Source organism: Dasypus novemcinctus, chromosome 24, assembly GCF_030445035.2.
Source record: "Dasypus novemcinctus isolate mDasNov1 chromosome 24, mDasNov1.1.hap2, whole genome shotgun sequence".
In the NCBI taxonomy this organism is placed as follows: domain Eukaryota; kingdom Metazoa; phylum Chordata; class Mammalia; order Cingulata; family Dasypodidae; genus Dasypus; species Dasypus novemcinctus.
In genome coordinates, this window is record NC_080696.1 from 51,512,247 (window position 1) to 51,526,883 (window position 14,637).

Here is a 14,637-nt window from a genome sequence, read left to right on the forward strand (position 1 = left end):
GTGGCTCTGGCAGGGCCTGGGCTGCTGAGCGAGACTGCAGCAGAGGCCTCTGGGATGAGCCCAGGTTTAGCCTCGTCTGTTCCCCTTCACCTTGGAGAGAGTGAGCTGTGAGCATAACAGCGACCTTTGTTTTTGAACACTTACTGCCTGTGTCTCAGTCCTCATTGCAAACAATGACATAGCCACAGAACCCATGTTGGCTACTTTAGCAGAAAGGAATCTGTTAATAGATACTAAGTAGCTCCCAAATCCACGGAAGGTCAGAGTGCAGGCTCCCAAGCTATGCAGCTGCCGCCGTGTCGGGCCTGATGCGGCTTGGGCCTGGCTGCGGAAGGCTCAGCCACTCTGCCCCTGGAAGAACCAGAAGCCTTTTCCAACGGTGTTTTCCAGAAGCTCGGATCCCTCAGGCACAGCCACTACCCTCTATGGCTCAATTCCCAATCCCGACACACAGGCACATCTGGCTGGTGGAACCCGGGTCCCGTGACTGGGCTCCAGCTGCAAAGGAGTGTGGGGAGGAGAGCTTCTGGGAAGCTTCTGGGCTTGGGAAGGCAAGACTCAACACGTGGTAAGTTAGCAAAATGTAGAGTGGGTGTTGGGTGGCCACAAAAGACAAACAGCTGCTCTGCTGACAGAGTGCCGGCGGTGGGCTGCAGGCTCAGGGCCTCGTTCAATCCTTACCCTTAGGCCCATGAATTCGAGGGGGGAAGCACTGGTCAGGGTTGCAGGACCGGAGGGGGGGTGGGGGTTAAGGTGTCGAACTTTGGAAGCTGGGCCTTCAACAGAACACTGCACCACCGACCCAAGGCAGGATGGGGTAGAAAATGGCACAGACCTCCCGGCCCCCTGGCTGCCTGGAGGCCCTAATGCTGGCAAGGGTCCCTACCATGATGAGCCCATTTTGTGCAGTAGATGCGGTGGTGGAGCAGGCTCAGTACCCTTGCTCAGTTATTCCTCTAATGGGAGCAGGAAACCACTTACACTTCGCCCATTCATGAGCGGCTGGATCAGGTAGAAGTCATCTGTGTCACGTCCCCTGACGGTGGGCCCCGATTCCGGCTTCCCGGTACGTGACCTTGGGCCTGGCTTATTCCCTGTGCCTCTGTTTCCTTGTCTGTGAAATGGGGACCAGATCTCCTTGCTCTCCTCTGGACTATTGGGCAGATCAAATGTGAGTGCTCTTGTGGAATAAAAGGAAACGCGAGACACACAAGTTCTCCCCTCCTCAGTGATCCAGCTCCCCTCCGTCCACAGGAGCCCTGCAGGTAAGGGCGAAGCGCCAGTCCGTTTGCAGCCGCCGGTCCACTCAGGTTTATGAAGAATCACGTCGCGCCGTATGGAGTTCTCAGCTGGTGTTGTCTCTTTAGACAATCAGGGGACCGAGGGCTGGTTTCTTTGCCTTCAGCAGGGACCACACATTCGTGGGCCATTAACAGATGCTGTTTGGGGATCGCCGCCCGCAGGCTGGTTTCCTCAGCCTGGAGTGAGCAGCAGCCAAAACCCCCAAACAGGCGTTGGACCCACAGGCTGTGTGCTGATCCTCTAGTGTCCTTGCAGAGGCCCCTGGGGGACGTGTTGACAAGGACGCCCCGTGCCTCGGAGATAAGAGCTGGTGGAGCGTGTTGAGCTCAGGATTCTCAGAGCGGGCAGCAGCCGGGGACATCTTTGGCAAGGTGCTCATTCATTCATGCATTTTGCAAGTGTGTAAAAAAATGCTACCAACTCCCAGTAAGGACGTCAGACGCCGGGGCCCAAATGGTGAATTCGTAAGACTCCTGCTCCCCAGGGGTTAGTCTTAATTGGTGAAAAAGATACAAGTGAGTTCCACAGAGTTTGTGGCAGAATATCTTGGTTCTAGCCTACATGGGGTTCTGTTCTTCCTTGCTAATAGAAATTTGATTCTGTTCAGTTGGCAATGGACCCAACTCAGGGGGATGGCTCAAGATGGCTTGAAGTCAATGGTTCTCCAACTGTGGTCCGTCCCTGAACCAGCAGCAGCAAAACCTGGGGACTAGTTAGAGCTGCAAATTCTTGGGTCCCACCCCAGGCCTACTGAACCAGGAGCTCTGAGGGTGGGCCAGCAGTCTGTGCTTTCCCATGCCTCCCAGGTACCAGGCACGCCCCTGGTTTGTGCCCATGTGACGTAAGGAGGTAGCTCCTGGGGGTTCTGGGGCAGTAGTTTTCTTGCTGTTAAAAAGATCAGAGTCTTCGAAGGAGGTTGCCTGCTCCCTTGTGCACTCTGCCTGCTCTCTTAGATGTTGTGTGCGCAGGTAATGCCCGGGGGCCAGGCCCGGTCACAGCACCAACCTGCAGAGGGTGCCGAGCAGGAAAGAATGCCAGCTGCCCCACCCTGGGGCCTCTCGTTAAGGAAACAGCAAGTTTCCTCACAGCATTGCTACTTGCAGCCTGGAGCATCCCAGACAGGTCTGAGTTTGAAAGGTCCATAATGATGTGAGTACAATAACCAAGAACACTGACTTTTGCACAATCCCTGCTCTTTCTCTGTACCTGTTTTAACACCTGTAATTGAAAAGCCTCAAAATCCACATCCCCTTCCCTCTTTAACACCTGCAGGCGGAGGGTCTCCCGCGCTCCTGCCTCTCCTCGCACTTCTGGTCCCGTGTATCCAACGGGTTGCTATCCCCGCTTGGAATTACAAAGGCAGCTCCAGCTTGAGCTTGACTTGTCTGAATCTGAACTGATGACCTCCCCCTCCCCAGACCAGCTCCTCAGGCCGTGTTTGTCTTCGGGGCAGCTGGCAGGTCTAGACATTACAAGTCTGAAATCACCCTCTTCCCAAGCCTCCTCATTCAATCTAATCTTTTCAATTCCTGGTGATTTCACTTCCTAAATGTGTGCCCAATGCAGCTACCCCTTTCAACTGCCCTGATGCTGCAGAGGCGGCCCGCCTGGGAAGCGGTGCTCTGGCACCACTCAGATCTGCACGTCGCAGCAGCTGCCAGAGTGACTTTTTCCAATTGCCAGCCTGATGAATTCCATTCTGGCATTACTTGCAGTAATCAATACCATACGAAAGTGGCTCACACGAGGCGCCAGCCCCTCCAGGATAAACTGCCACGCAGGTCCTTCCTGAATTGATTTCACTCCTAGCCGTTAGAGCTGTGGTGTCTTCTGGGTCTCTTTGTACCGAGTTGCTCAGATTTGGGGCCAGGTGTCATCTGCCCTGGTGGAAGCAGATAGGTGGGGTGAGTCACAGAGTCTGATTTTCATCAGTAAAAACCAGGGCAGCTAAAATTCGCCGAGTGCTCCTGTGGCCAGATGCTGGCCTGAGCACTTTACATGCATTTGATGTTTTTATTTATATTGTGCTTGCTACGTGCCAAGCTCTAATAGTTTCCGCAAACAAAACAAAAACCCAACAAACCCTCTGAATCCTCACCATGAGGAAGGAGGCTCCCTTAGCAGATGCCGGGTGGGGGTTTGCCCAGCCTCTGAGAGCCAGGGAGGGGAGGGGTCACTGGCCTTTGAACCCACAGTCTGGCTCCAGAGCAGGCATAACCACTTGTTATGCCTGGATTTAATCCTGCTTGTAAAAAGCATGAGTCAAGCATGCTTACTGCCCATTTTACAGGTGGACAAGCTGAGGCACCAAGGGGTTAGCAGTTTGCTCAGTTCCAAGATAGTCAAGCTGGGACCAGCCCAGGCAGTGGCTCCAGGACTCACATGGTAACGAGCTTCTTGAAGAAAGGTGAGTGACTTGGCCATGCCTCCGTTTTCACGTTTGCCAAGCTGGACTTTAATCATCCCATGCTGCTGACTCACAGGAGTGTGGAGAGGATGGAATCAGGACCAAGGCTCCCAGAAACTCCTACCAGGAAAGCTCCCTGGTCTGGAAGGAAGCTGGTCCTGGCCGGCTTCGTCCCCAGCTCCCTGAGTGCCTGTGGTCAGTCACATCCCTCGTTGGTCCGTGGTGTCCTCATCTGAAACATGGGGTGGCCTGAGGTGAGACCCCAGACCCTTTCAGGCTCTGAAGCCCTGATGGTCTGACTCTGTCCTGGTGGACAGTGGAGTAACAGATGCTATAAAAACCAAGCAGGGTATTGGAGTAAGAGTGACGCGGGGAGCCCTTTAGGTTGGGTGCATGCAAGTCCTCTCTGAGATGGTGCTGTCTGGGCTGCAGCCCAGATGAACGAAGGGAGTCTTCCATGTGCGTGGCTGGGGGAAGAATGTACCAGACAGAGGGGGCAGCATGTGCAAAGGCCCTGTGGTAGGAACATGCCTGGCAAATTCCAGAAAGAACAAAAACACGAATGTGATCAGAGTGGAGCAAAGGGAGAGCAGCTGGCATTGAGGTTAGGTGAGGTTATCCTTGGAGGTCATGGCAAGGATATTTGGTTGTATTCTGAGAGAGATAAGATGTGATTAGAGGATTTTGGACAGAGGACTGTGTATGAGTTTGCTTTACTATTTTAAAAGGCTTCTTCCCTGCATGTGGAGGATGAACTGTACAGGGAGCAGGAGTCAACTTAGGCAGCCAGTGAGGAGGTGACTGCAGTGGTGTAGGGAGAGAGGACAGATGCTTGGGCTATGACACTAGCAGTGGAGGAGCAGAAAGGTATCCAATTCTGGCCCTATTTTGAAGGCAAAGCCAGTGGGATGGTTGGAGGATTGGGAGTGGAAAATAAAAGCAACACATCAAAGATGACTCTGCAATGTGGCCTTTAGTCCTGGAAGGTGGAAATTGCATTTTACTACGGGGATGATGGGCTTGGGCTGGAGATGAGGGGCCATCAGAAACCTGCAGGGCTGCAGTGCCACGTGGTCCTGATGCTGACGGGGTCCCCATCCAGCTGCCAGGGGTCTCAGTCCACTTGATGGAGGGCCCTAGAACCCTAACCTTTGATTAAAAACCCAACCACTCTACCTTCTGCAATGCCATCTTGAAAGCTGCCCAGGGCAGTTGGAATCTCCTAGTTTAAAGATCCAGCTGCTGATGGCTGGGAGAGGGAAGAAGAGATATGGTGTGGGGGCATCTTCAGGATTTGGAGTTGTCCTAGGTGGTGCTGCAGGGCTGGATGCTGGACATTGTGTGTCCTGTCATGGCCCACTGGGTGGACTGGGGGAGAGGGTGGACTACAATGTGGACCACTGTCCATGTGGTGCAGGGGTGCTCCAGAATGTATTCGCCAGGTGCAGTCGATGTGCCGCAATGATGGAAGAGGTTGATGTGGGAGGGGTGGGGTGGGTGGGGTGGGGGTATATGGGGACCTCCTATTTTTTGAATGTAACATTTAAAAGAAAATAAAGAATAAAAAAAAAAGACCGAGCTTGGGTTTTAGTCGAATGGCCGCGGTTCCTTCCTAAGGATGGGCAGCCCACACAGTTAAGAAGGAATGACTGAAAATTCCATCTGTGGCCCAGAGTGCCCCAGGCCCACAGAGGAGATTTTGCTTGGCTGCCACCTGTCCAGACGGGTTTGTTGACAAGTGCTACATCTGCTAAAGGAAGTTTGAATTTTAAAGAGGGATATAAATTGAGAGAAGGAAATTACTGAGTCTTCAAATACCACCAACTGTGAGAAAGATGGATGAGGCTTTTAGGGACGTGGAGTTTGTCCCCCTAAAATAAAAAGTCTTAAAATCTGTCTTTACTGGCATGGAAGCACTGTGTTGTTGTCTAACAGAGCACTTTACATCTCGTGGTATGTTTCTTTTTTTAAAAAAGAAAAAGCAGTGCTTTTTATCCATCTTTTCAGCTTTCTAAAGCAACTGTAATAAAACGCAAACTCGTTTGTGAAATGAAACTTACAAAGCACCTACTAGGTGCTGACTCTGCTCTCAGAGGGCCTCTGGCTGGTGGGGGGATGAGCACAGATATAAACCAGTCCACACTACAGTTTGCAGCCAGTAGGCTAGTGCAGTGAGAAAAGCCCTGAGGTTCAGAGAAGGGAAGGATTGCTTGTTGCCGTGGTATCGGAGAAGTATTTGGAAGAGATGGTGTAAGAACTTCCTTTGGGCTGTTAAGTAACAGAAACCACTTATGAATCTGACTTACCTGGTAAGAGAATTTATCTCTCAAGACAAAGTTCAGCCATCAGGCAGACTCCAGGGTGAGTTGCTATAGGGGCTCTATAGCAACACCAGCCTCTCTGCTTTGCCTTCCACTGTTGTGGTTTCATTCTCAAGCCGGTTGTCCTCTTGGTCACAAGATGGCTGCCACCAGCAGCTGCAACCACACGTCTCTTTGTCCCTGTTCCCTGGCTTTGAGAGAGACATCTCTCTTCCAAGTGTAAGATATATATTCTTCTCTTCAGGGCAATTGGCAGGCTTAGACCCTGCACCACCTGCCCCTCACCCCCCTTCCCCCATAATCACCAGGCCATTGCTGTCTATTAATAACCCTAGACTAATCAGGATGACCTGGGGGCTGAGGACTGTGTCAGCTCCCTGGAGCCAGGGGCAGGGAGACTCCTGGAAAAGGTGGACTTCTGTTAGGAAAGAGGAATGTGGTAAAGGGTGCTGATTAGGCAGCCCTCTGAGCAGGGCTTTGGTGGATCAGTGGGCTTTTAGACTAGGAGAGATGATAACAAGAACAACGTTATTACTATTATTATTAGTAGTAATAGTACTGAGAGTAATAAAAATAACATCCAGTGGTTTTTGAGCACTTTTTGAACGTCAGTCCTCGTACTTAGGGCTTTAAATGGAGAAAAGGGTCGCTCCTATACAAACTCCCTTAACTGTTTCACCTGATTTTCTGAAGCTCTCCACTCTGCAAACATCCAGATGGGCAAGCCCACAGCTTGGGGCTATCAGTGTGCCTGTGTGTGCACACGTATGTGCAAGCATGCCTGGGGGCGCACACGTGTGTGCATGTGCATGCAAGTGTGTGTGCACGGACGGATGCAGGGAACCAAAAAGCCAGTGAGCATCTCACCCTGCAGGGACCCCTTACAAATGGCTCTCCCAGCGTTCCCGCTGCCGTTACTATCAATAGCAATACCCTAGCCCACAGCAGAGTGCCAGGGAGTTTGTAGTAATGGAGGCTTTAAAAATTAAGGAGGAGGAGGAGAAACAGCAGCAGGTGTGAGCCTAGGACTTGGGAGCTCCGGCTGCGTCCAGCTGCCTGGCCCCACTGGCCAGGGTGGGCTCATCTCAGGGGACTGAGGTCCCAACCCCCCACCCGCCACAGCCCTTTCTGCTCCCGGCCTGGGGATAATCTACGTTTCATAGCTGGTGTGTCAGAGAGCCAGTGGAAGCAAAGCTGCCAATTACAGGCAAATCTCCACTCCTTCTACAGAAATCTCACTCCCTAAACCCAGAGGCCCCATTCCAGGGCTGCCTAGAACGGACCCATCGGCGGCCCTGCCTGCTGCCCGGTGGACAATGGTGAGTGACACCTTCTGTGGCCGGAACCGCTGGTCTGTGCAGCCCGTGCACGAGCTCCGTGACCCTCGCCTTGGTGGTCCGAGGGCGCCATCATAACCCGCTTCTCGTAGGGAGCGGAGTCGGCGGAGAAGGACCCAGTGCTGGGCACTCGGCTGGAGAACCGCAGGCTGCGGTGAGAGCCCGCGGCCAGCACCGGGTCCCCACAGCGGGCCCCGCCCGGAGCCTCTGCGGGTGGCAGGGGGCTCAGCCGCACCCCAGAGCCCGACACGGCTCCCCATGCCTCTTCCTCTTCCTTCTCGGAGACGGTGAACCCATTGTCATGGGGTGATGAGTGGGGCTTTAACGGAGACCTCGGAACCATGGCTAATGGTTAAGGTAAAGCATTTAGAGGGGTTTCTCCTCTTTTATCTTAAGGCCAGAAAGAGACGTAGGCTCTCGCTCAGTGCTGGAAAATGAACCCCTTGCTCGTTCTTAAGTTTCTTCTTCCTCCTTCCTCTCTCTTCCTGGTGAAGCGTTTATTGTTCTCCGGCAGGAGTGATGGGCGCTCAGTCAACTGGGGCTGCCGGGCCGGCGGTAGACATGATGGCATTGCTATTACGACAGTGACGGGTGCTCCCCCACCCCAGCCGGGGCCCCTGAGAGCATTTGCAGGTGACCAACTGGCTGGATGTAAGCCTTCTATCGACAGGTGGAGAAGAAAACTCTAGGGAGGAAGAAGCACATCCAAGGTCCTGGGAGCCTCAGCCCCACCTCTGACTAATTCATTCAATAAACTTTATCAAGGAACATCTGTGCATGAGTCTATATCTAAGCACTGTGCCGATGGCAACCCAGAGCAAAGACTACATTTCCCAACCCCCCTGGCAGGTAGGAATGGCCAAGTGACTTAGTCCTAGACACTGGTTTAGGGGACTAGGGGAAGGAAGTATCCTGTGCAACTTCAGAGACATGCCTTTAAAGGAAGGGAGCATCCTCTTCATTGCCTTTTGTGTCTCCCTGCTGTCGGAATGTCAGTGTGAAGGTTGGAGTTCCAGCAGCCAGTTTGAACCATGAGGAGGATTTCCTCTGGGGTCTGAGTCCTGGTTGATCGCTGAGCAATCCTGCCCGGATTGCCTATGTATCTATGGGAGAGAAAGGAACCTTGACCTTTTTTATTTTTATTTTTACCACCTTTATTTGACATGATTTCTTAGTCCTTTCCTAAGTTGATACAATTTCAGGAATAAATACTTCCCTTTTTGTTGCTTGTGTGTTATAGGGGTGGGAAGAGTGGAATATGAGAGAATAGGTAAAGGGTCTAAGAAATTGCAAGATGAAGAAAGGAAAAGGGGTTGAAGACAAAGAGAGTGAGTGTTTATAGGTTTGCCTTCTCTAAATAAGCAGCATCAAGCAGCGAAATGCAAAGTTGACAGCACGGAGGGTTTTCTTCCTACATGGATTTCTGAAAGTCTGAAACAATATGAGACCATGCTGAAGATACACTAATTACACAGCCTCCTGGTGCGAGTTTCCTATTAGACACATGCATATTCTTTTTCTCATTTTTTAAGTCCCATAGATGACATTATTCATGAAGCATGTTAGGTATATTATTCAGCAAACTTAATTTGATCATATAAACCAATATTCGCGGAAAACACTGTTGGCTATCATGCAAAGGTCCTTTCTAGTGACACTTAATTTTACATTTAGAACTTCCTGACAGAGGGTTATCTTGAAGGGCATTCCTCTTTCAGTTGACAATTTACAACTCATCTGCAAAACGCAGGTTAAATAACGATCACACCTTGGTTAAAGGTTTGTATATGACAGCCCCTTACTATTATCAATCACTGTCTCGTCCGGATAACAGCTGGAAGTAAATTGTTCTTGTTCAGCCTTTTTCTTCTCCCATTTCCTTGAACGTCTTTATCCAAGCGATTTGGTGCTCCGTAAGTGACTATAAGGCAACGTTGCCCCAGTTTCGGGGACGCCTGTCACAGAGCTCCGAATGTGTGCAGACAACCCTCTCTGTGTTCATCTCATCAGTGCTGCCCAATCCACAGGGGCAAAACCGGGGAGATTGGAGAGCTTCAACCCCAGCAACGACAGCTCCAGGACGCGCCGCACGATTGAACTGCAAGAGCTGCTGAATGAGCGAGCGAGCCTCCTCAGAGACACATTCTGGCATGTTCAAAGTCGTGTGAGTGTTTGTTCCCGCTGGGGGCACTCACCCCGAGTCTTGCCAGGGACATGTTCACAGAGGACAGCGCTCAAGTCCACCAATCACGGGCTCCAGTTCCTTCCTTGATTGCTCCAATCTGTGGGGCACCGCACATTCTCTCTATGGCACTGCTGTCACAGGAACCTTCAACCTTACTCCACCTGCTAAAATATGCTAACTCAGTGTGTCTTCTACCATTCAATAAGAGGTTGTTTGGGTTCAAATTGTAGCATTCAATTCCCTCTCTGTGTAAAGCATCAAGGGTTATCACCATTTCAGCTGCCCATCTCTGAAAGCAGCCTCTAGGAAATAAAACCTGCTAGCTGTTTATTAAAGTTCTCAAAAATCTGATCTATTTCCTTATCTCCTTTTAGTGCTAACCCACTCTCTCCCATGGTTTCAGAGTGTCTCTGGAATAAAGAAGTTAGCTTCTCTTTAGCCAAATCATCACCTTGATCTGTAAACTGCAATCCTTCTTCTGTTTTTAAAGTGTCTGTGTTTGTAGCATATTCATTAGCACCAGAGAAAGGATTAGAAATATGAAGTGTGCTTTCTTCTGTATTGTTTGAGGTTAGTGCTGGTCCAACCACTCCAAGCCCTTGAAATTCAGGATCTGTGCTGTGTAACAAAGATGTCTCCTGAACTGCTGTGATCAACAGCTGCTATAAGTAGCACCCCAATATCTTCTTGTGCACAGTGTTTCTCTGCTCTACTATGGGATTTGGGCCACCAGGGATCACTCGATTCCTCTGTGCCTTTCTCTTCATGTGGTTGGCATTGTTCAGTACTAAGTTTGAGGCATAAAACGTCAGGAACTTTCAAAAGTTTACTTTCCATAATGTGTATATTAGTCTGTGTAAACTTAATAGGTCCTGTATTAGTCAGCTAAAGGGGTGCTGATGCAAAATACCAGAAGTCTGTTGGATTTTATAAAGGGTATTTATTTGGGATAGAAGCTTACAGTTACAGGCCATAAAGTGTAAATTACTTCCCTCACCAAAGTCTGTTGCCATATGTTGGAGCAAGATGGCTGCTGACGTCTGCAAGGGTTCAGGCTTCCTCTTCCTCTTAAAACTCCATGGTCCTAGCTTCTTCCAATATCGTCTATAGGCTTGGATAAGTCTTGTCTCTCTCCCAGGACTCGTTTCTCTCTGGGCTCAGCTGCTCTGCTCTCTCCACAAGGCCAGCTGTAAACTCTCAGATGAAAGTCTCATCTCTCTTCCCGGGGCCTCTGCTGCGTCTAATGGAAACTTCTTTCTTTCCTCACGCATCTGCTTCTCTATGTGCTTACTTCCCAGGGCTCCCATATTAAAAACTCCAACCAACTCTTCAGCTATGTCTTTTTCTCTGTGAGCCCCCACCCACCAAGGGGACAGGGACTCAATGTCCTACCGATGTGGCCCAATCAAAGACTTAGTCATAATTTAATCACATCCAAAGAAACAGACCAGTTTACAAACGTGATCCAATATCTGTTCTTGGAATTCACGAACAATATCAAACTGCTACAGGTCCCATTGCTGCAGCTTCTTTTATTGGCACCAGTTCACCACTAGATTTACAAGATCAGGTTTCCTTTCATCAGTACTACTGATGTCATCAAAAGCAGCATCTTTAAAAGAAGTAACTGGGATTGTGTCATTTGAGCTCCTGTTAATGGTGTCCTGAGCTTGGAACTCTTACTTTTGCTAATATTAAAACTCTTTGATGTGCTGTTCCCATCCGGAAGAGAGAAGACTGGTTTTAAAGGTTCTGATTTTACGTTATTCAATTCCCCCCAGTCAAGTCACAGGAGCTCACTAGTGCCATCCTTAGTGTCTGTCTAAAGAATTCCATGGGGCTGTTTTTAGATCTACTGAGGGAATCTGATGTTCTGGGAGAAGTAACTGGTTCTGGGTTATCATTTTCAGACCCAACCTTCAGCTCATGAGAGAACAGTTCTGGGCTGGGGCTCCCGCAGCCAGGGGAGAGGTGTGCTGGGAAGCTTTTCATTGCTTTGGTATCAACACACGTTCCTTCAGGCTTCACAAGGGCTCTTCATTCAAAGACCCTGGTTCAACCTTTTCCTGCCTGTATTCATTGGATAATGTTAAATAACTGGTAGTGCCTTCTTCTTCTGAGCTTGACCCAGAATCTGGCTGTTTTGGAGAGGTGTCTTGGCTAGTGTCTTCCTGGTTGCTATCATCTTGAGCCCTTGGAGTGAGACTGGTCTTCAGAGGCAGAGCCTTAGCACGATTCCACCGTCTCTTCCTCCACACTCAAAGCTGTTGCCATTGTGAGGACTAGAAATTGGCTGTTGCAGGTGAACTTCACTTCCTAGATGTCAAAGCTGTTTTCGGGACTCCTGTTCAAAAACGTACTGATATATGACCAGGTTTGCCTCCTGCCTCCTGCGGCAGCACAAGGAACACCGAGGCTCAGAGATGGCGACCTTGTGCACATCCACCGTGCTGGATCCTGCTGTATGTGCTGCCTTTCCTTAGACCTTTGAAAATGAATGTCCTGTGCTTGTGTCCATGACAAGAAAAGTCCCTTCAGTATCTCTTGAAGGATTTCAGCTCCTTAGCAGGGCCCTGTAGGTTCCAAGGAGCTCCTTAGCTGGGCTCCTTAGATGCGTCATCAAGTTGGGGTTGTCCATAAAGGCAGGAGATACTCTCTGCCCGTGTAAGATACTCTACTGTTCTCTAAATAGCTTCCCGAAGGATAGGGTTTGACTCTCCTCCAACAGCTTCTGGGAGTAAATCAACTCCCTGTAAAAATCAGAAGCAGCTTCATAATCTTCTTCTTCTTTTAAAAAAGCCAGCTTTATTAATCTTCCTGCTTTCTCCAAATAAGCTCTCTTGCCACACTTGGTTTTTAAACCACTGGGAAAGAGGGTACAACTTTCCCATTGTTCTTCTATTTTATTCTGGCCACTGTCAGAAGCGACAGCCCCCACGACTGAAGAATCCGAGGAAAGATTGAGACCAAATGTTCTAAAGGGAGAATTTTGACTGGAAGCCATTCCATCATCTAACTCAGCAAGACAATGCCCAGGAAGAGATGTCAGGTCACCGTCACTTCAGGATTGAACCCAGGAAAGCTATCAGCGAGGCAATCCGAATAAGCTTCAGCAGGACCAAGCAATTCAGAAAAAAATCTTCCAGGTATTTGCTGTTATAAAGAGCAGGAGTATTTGCAGAGAACTGTAGCATACCTCTCAGGACACTGTCTTCTCTCTTCAATAACAGTGTCATCAGATCATCTAAATACTGTTCCTTTAGCAAACGGGGGAAGCAATTCTGAATGTCGAAATATGTTTTTAAGAATTTGCCAGAGGTCTTTGTGCAGTTTCTTAAAGCCACTGTATCTTTTCCATACAATTCTCTCCTGTACATCCTCTAGATTTCTTCATGAAACATCACGGGCAGTGAACTGTGTAACCCCTCAGGTGTCGCTGGAGCTTGGTGACCGTGTAGAAATGGGTGAGGCCCGTACCCTACTCCCAGGAGAGCGCATCCTCCCCTGTCACCTGCCTGGGGCCTCGGACTCCCGAGGCAGCAGCAGTGAAGCAGCGAGGGGGCAGCGGCTTCACCTCCACCTTGTTTTATCCCCTGTTCTTTGGGAGTCTCCCTCACTCACAGCAGAAGGTAAATGGCACAGCAGCAGGGTCAGGATTTGAATCCAGGCAGTGTGTTTCCTTCCCAACTTCGGCGGTGACCCTTATACCCTTTGGACCCACTGTGGCTGTGGAGCTTAGCAGGCTCATTCAGCTGAAGAGGAAAGAGCACAGGCCTGGAGTCCCAGCTCTCCCAGCAACAACCCACGTGACCTTGGCCATGATCGTGCCCTCGGGGGTCCCTGTTTCTCCCACTATACCATGAGGGCGCTGGCACAGACATCCGCGGTGTCGCCTCTCAGCACCGACGTTCTATACTTCCAGGCAGCTGCCGTTCCTCAATCAGATGTGACTTAAAAGCCTGGTTGTCCTTGTGCAGCTGGTGCCAGCGCTCGTGCACCCTGCCCGAGCCCGCAGCCATCTCTCTGGAGGGCCAAGGACCGAGTCTTAGGGAAACACAGCAGAGGGGCTGGAGCTCAGGAATCGGGGTTCGAAAAGGTTCGAGGACTGGCTGAAACCTCCTGTTGGTTCTGTGACCTTGGCTCACTGCCACGAGCCTCAGTTTTTCCCAAGCAAAAAGGGGTCAGTAATCAAGCCTTCCCCCCCCCGCGTTTGCCCCGCGGTATTAGTGAGCACCTGTAGGGCACGGGTGCTGGGGTGCAGTGGTGACCAGCGCCAGCTGGAACTTGCATTCGAGTGGGGGAGGCGGGGGGTTCTGTGCAGCTTCAGGTGGGAGGCGGGAGGCCTCTTGAGGAGGTACCACTGGATCTGACTCCTCTGCTGAGAAGGAGCTCCCCCAGGCAGGTAGCCTGAGGAAGGGCCATTCCTGCTGGAGGGGCCCAGGTGAGCCCAGCGTGGGGGATGTGGCTGCAGCAGGGAGTCCAGAGGGCTGGGTGGTGGGGAAGCGAACGCGTGGAGGGAGTGGGATCTGAGTGGAGGCAGCACCCCGGGGGTCCAATGAGGAGGGTGCTGGGAGGTCGCAAGGGGGAGGCGCCGTGATCTGATCCAAGCAGTAGAACCATCCCTCTAATGCTCCTGGGAGCAAGAGGGAGGCAGGGAGGCTGGGGGAGGCCGGGGCAGCTGGCCAGCAGAGGCCAGCTCGTGCAGATCAGTGGACGCTGGGAGATGATAGGCGAACGCTCGTGCCCTGCAAACTGTAGAGTGCCGCTCCCCCAATCTGAGGGACGACGAGCTAACCTGCCCTGGGCTCAGTGACGTCTGCGGCTGTTGAACGTGATGACGATGAGGGTGACCTCAGAACATCTCAGCCTGTGTCTGCAGGGGAAGGGCTGGCCCGGGAGACAGACTTGACCCCGGCATAAAAAACACACGGAACCGAGAGGCAGGAACGAAGCATCCCTGGAATTTCATTGACTATAACAGTAATAGTAATAACAAAAAGAGTGCTGCCACACATTTGTAAGCTCTTGCGTCCCATGGCATCTTGTGCCAGAACTTTCCTGATCCCTTCTGCCTTTTTTTTTTTT

The 14,637-nt window shown here is 50.8% G+C and overlaps 1 pseudogene; it reads right to left on the minus strand.

The window, feature by feature from the left end:
* Positions 1-9,365: 9,365 nt before the first annotated feature.
* Positions 9,366-13,372, minus strand: LOC105747235 (ribosomal protein S6 kinase delta-1-like; annotated as a pseudogene).
* Between the last annotated feature and the right edge of the window lie 1,265 nt (positions 13,373-14,637).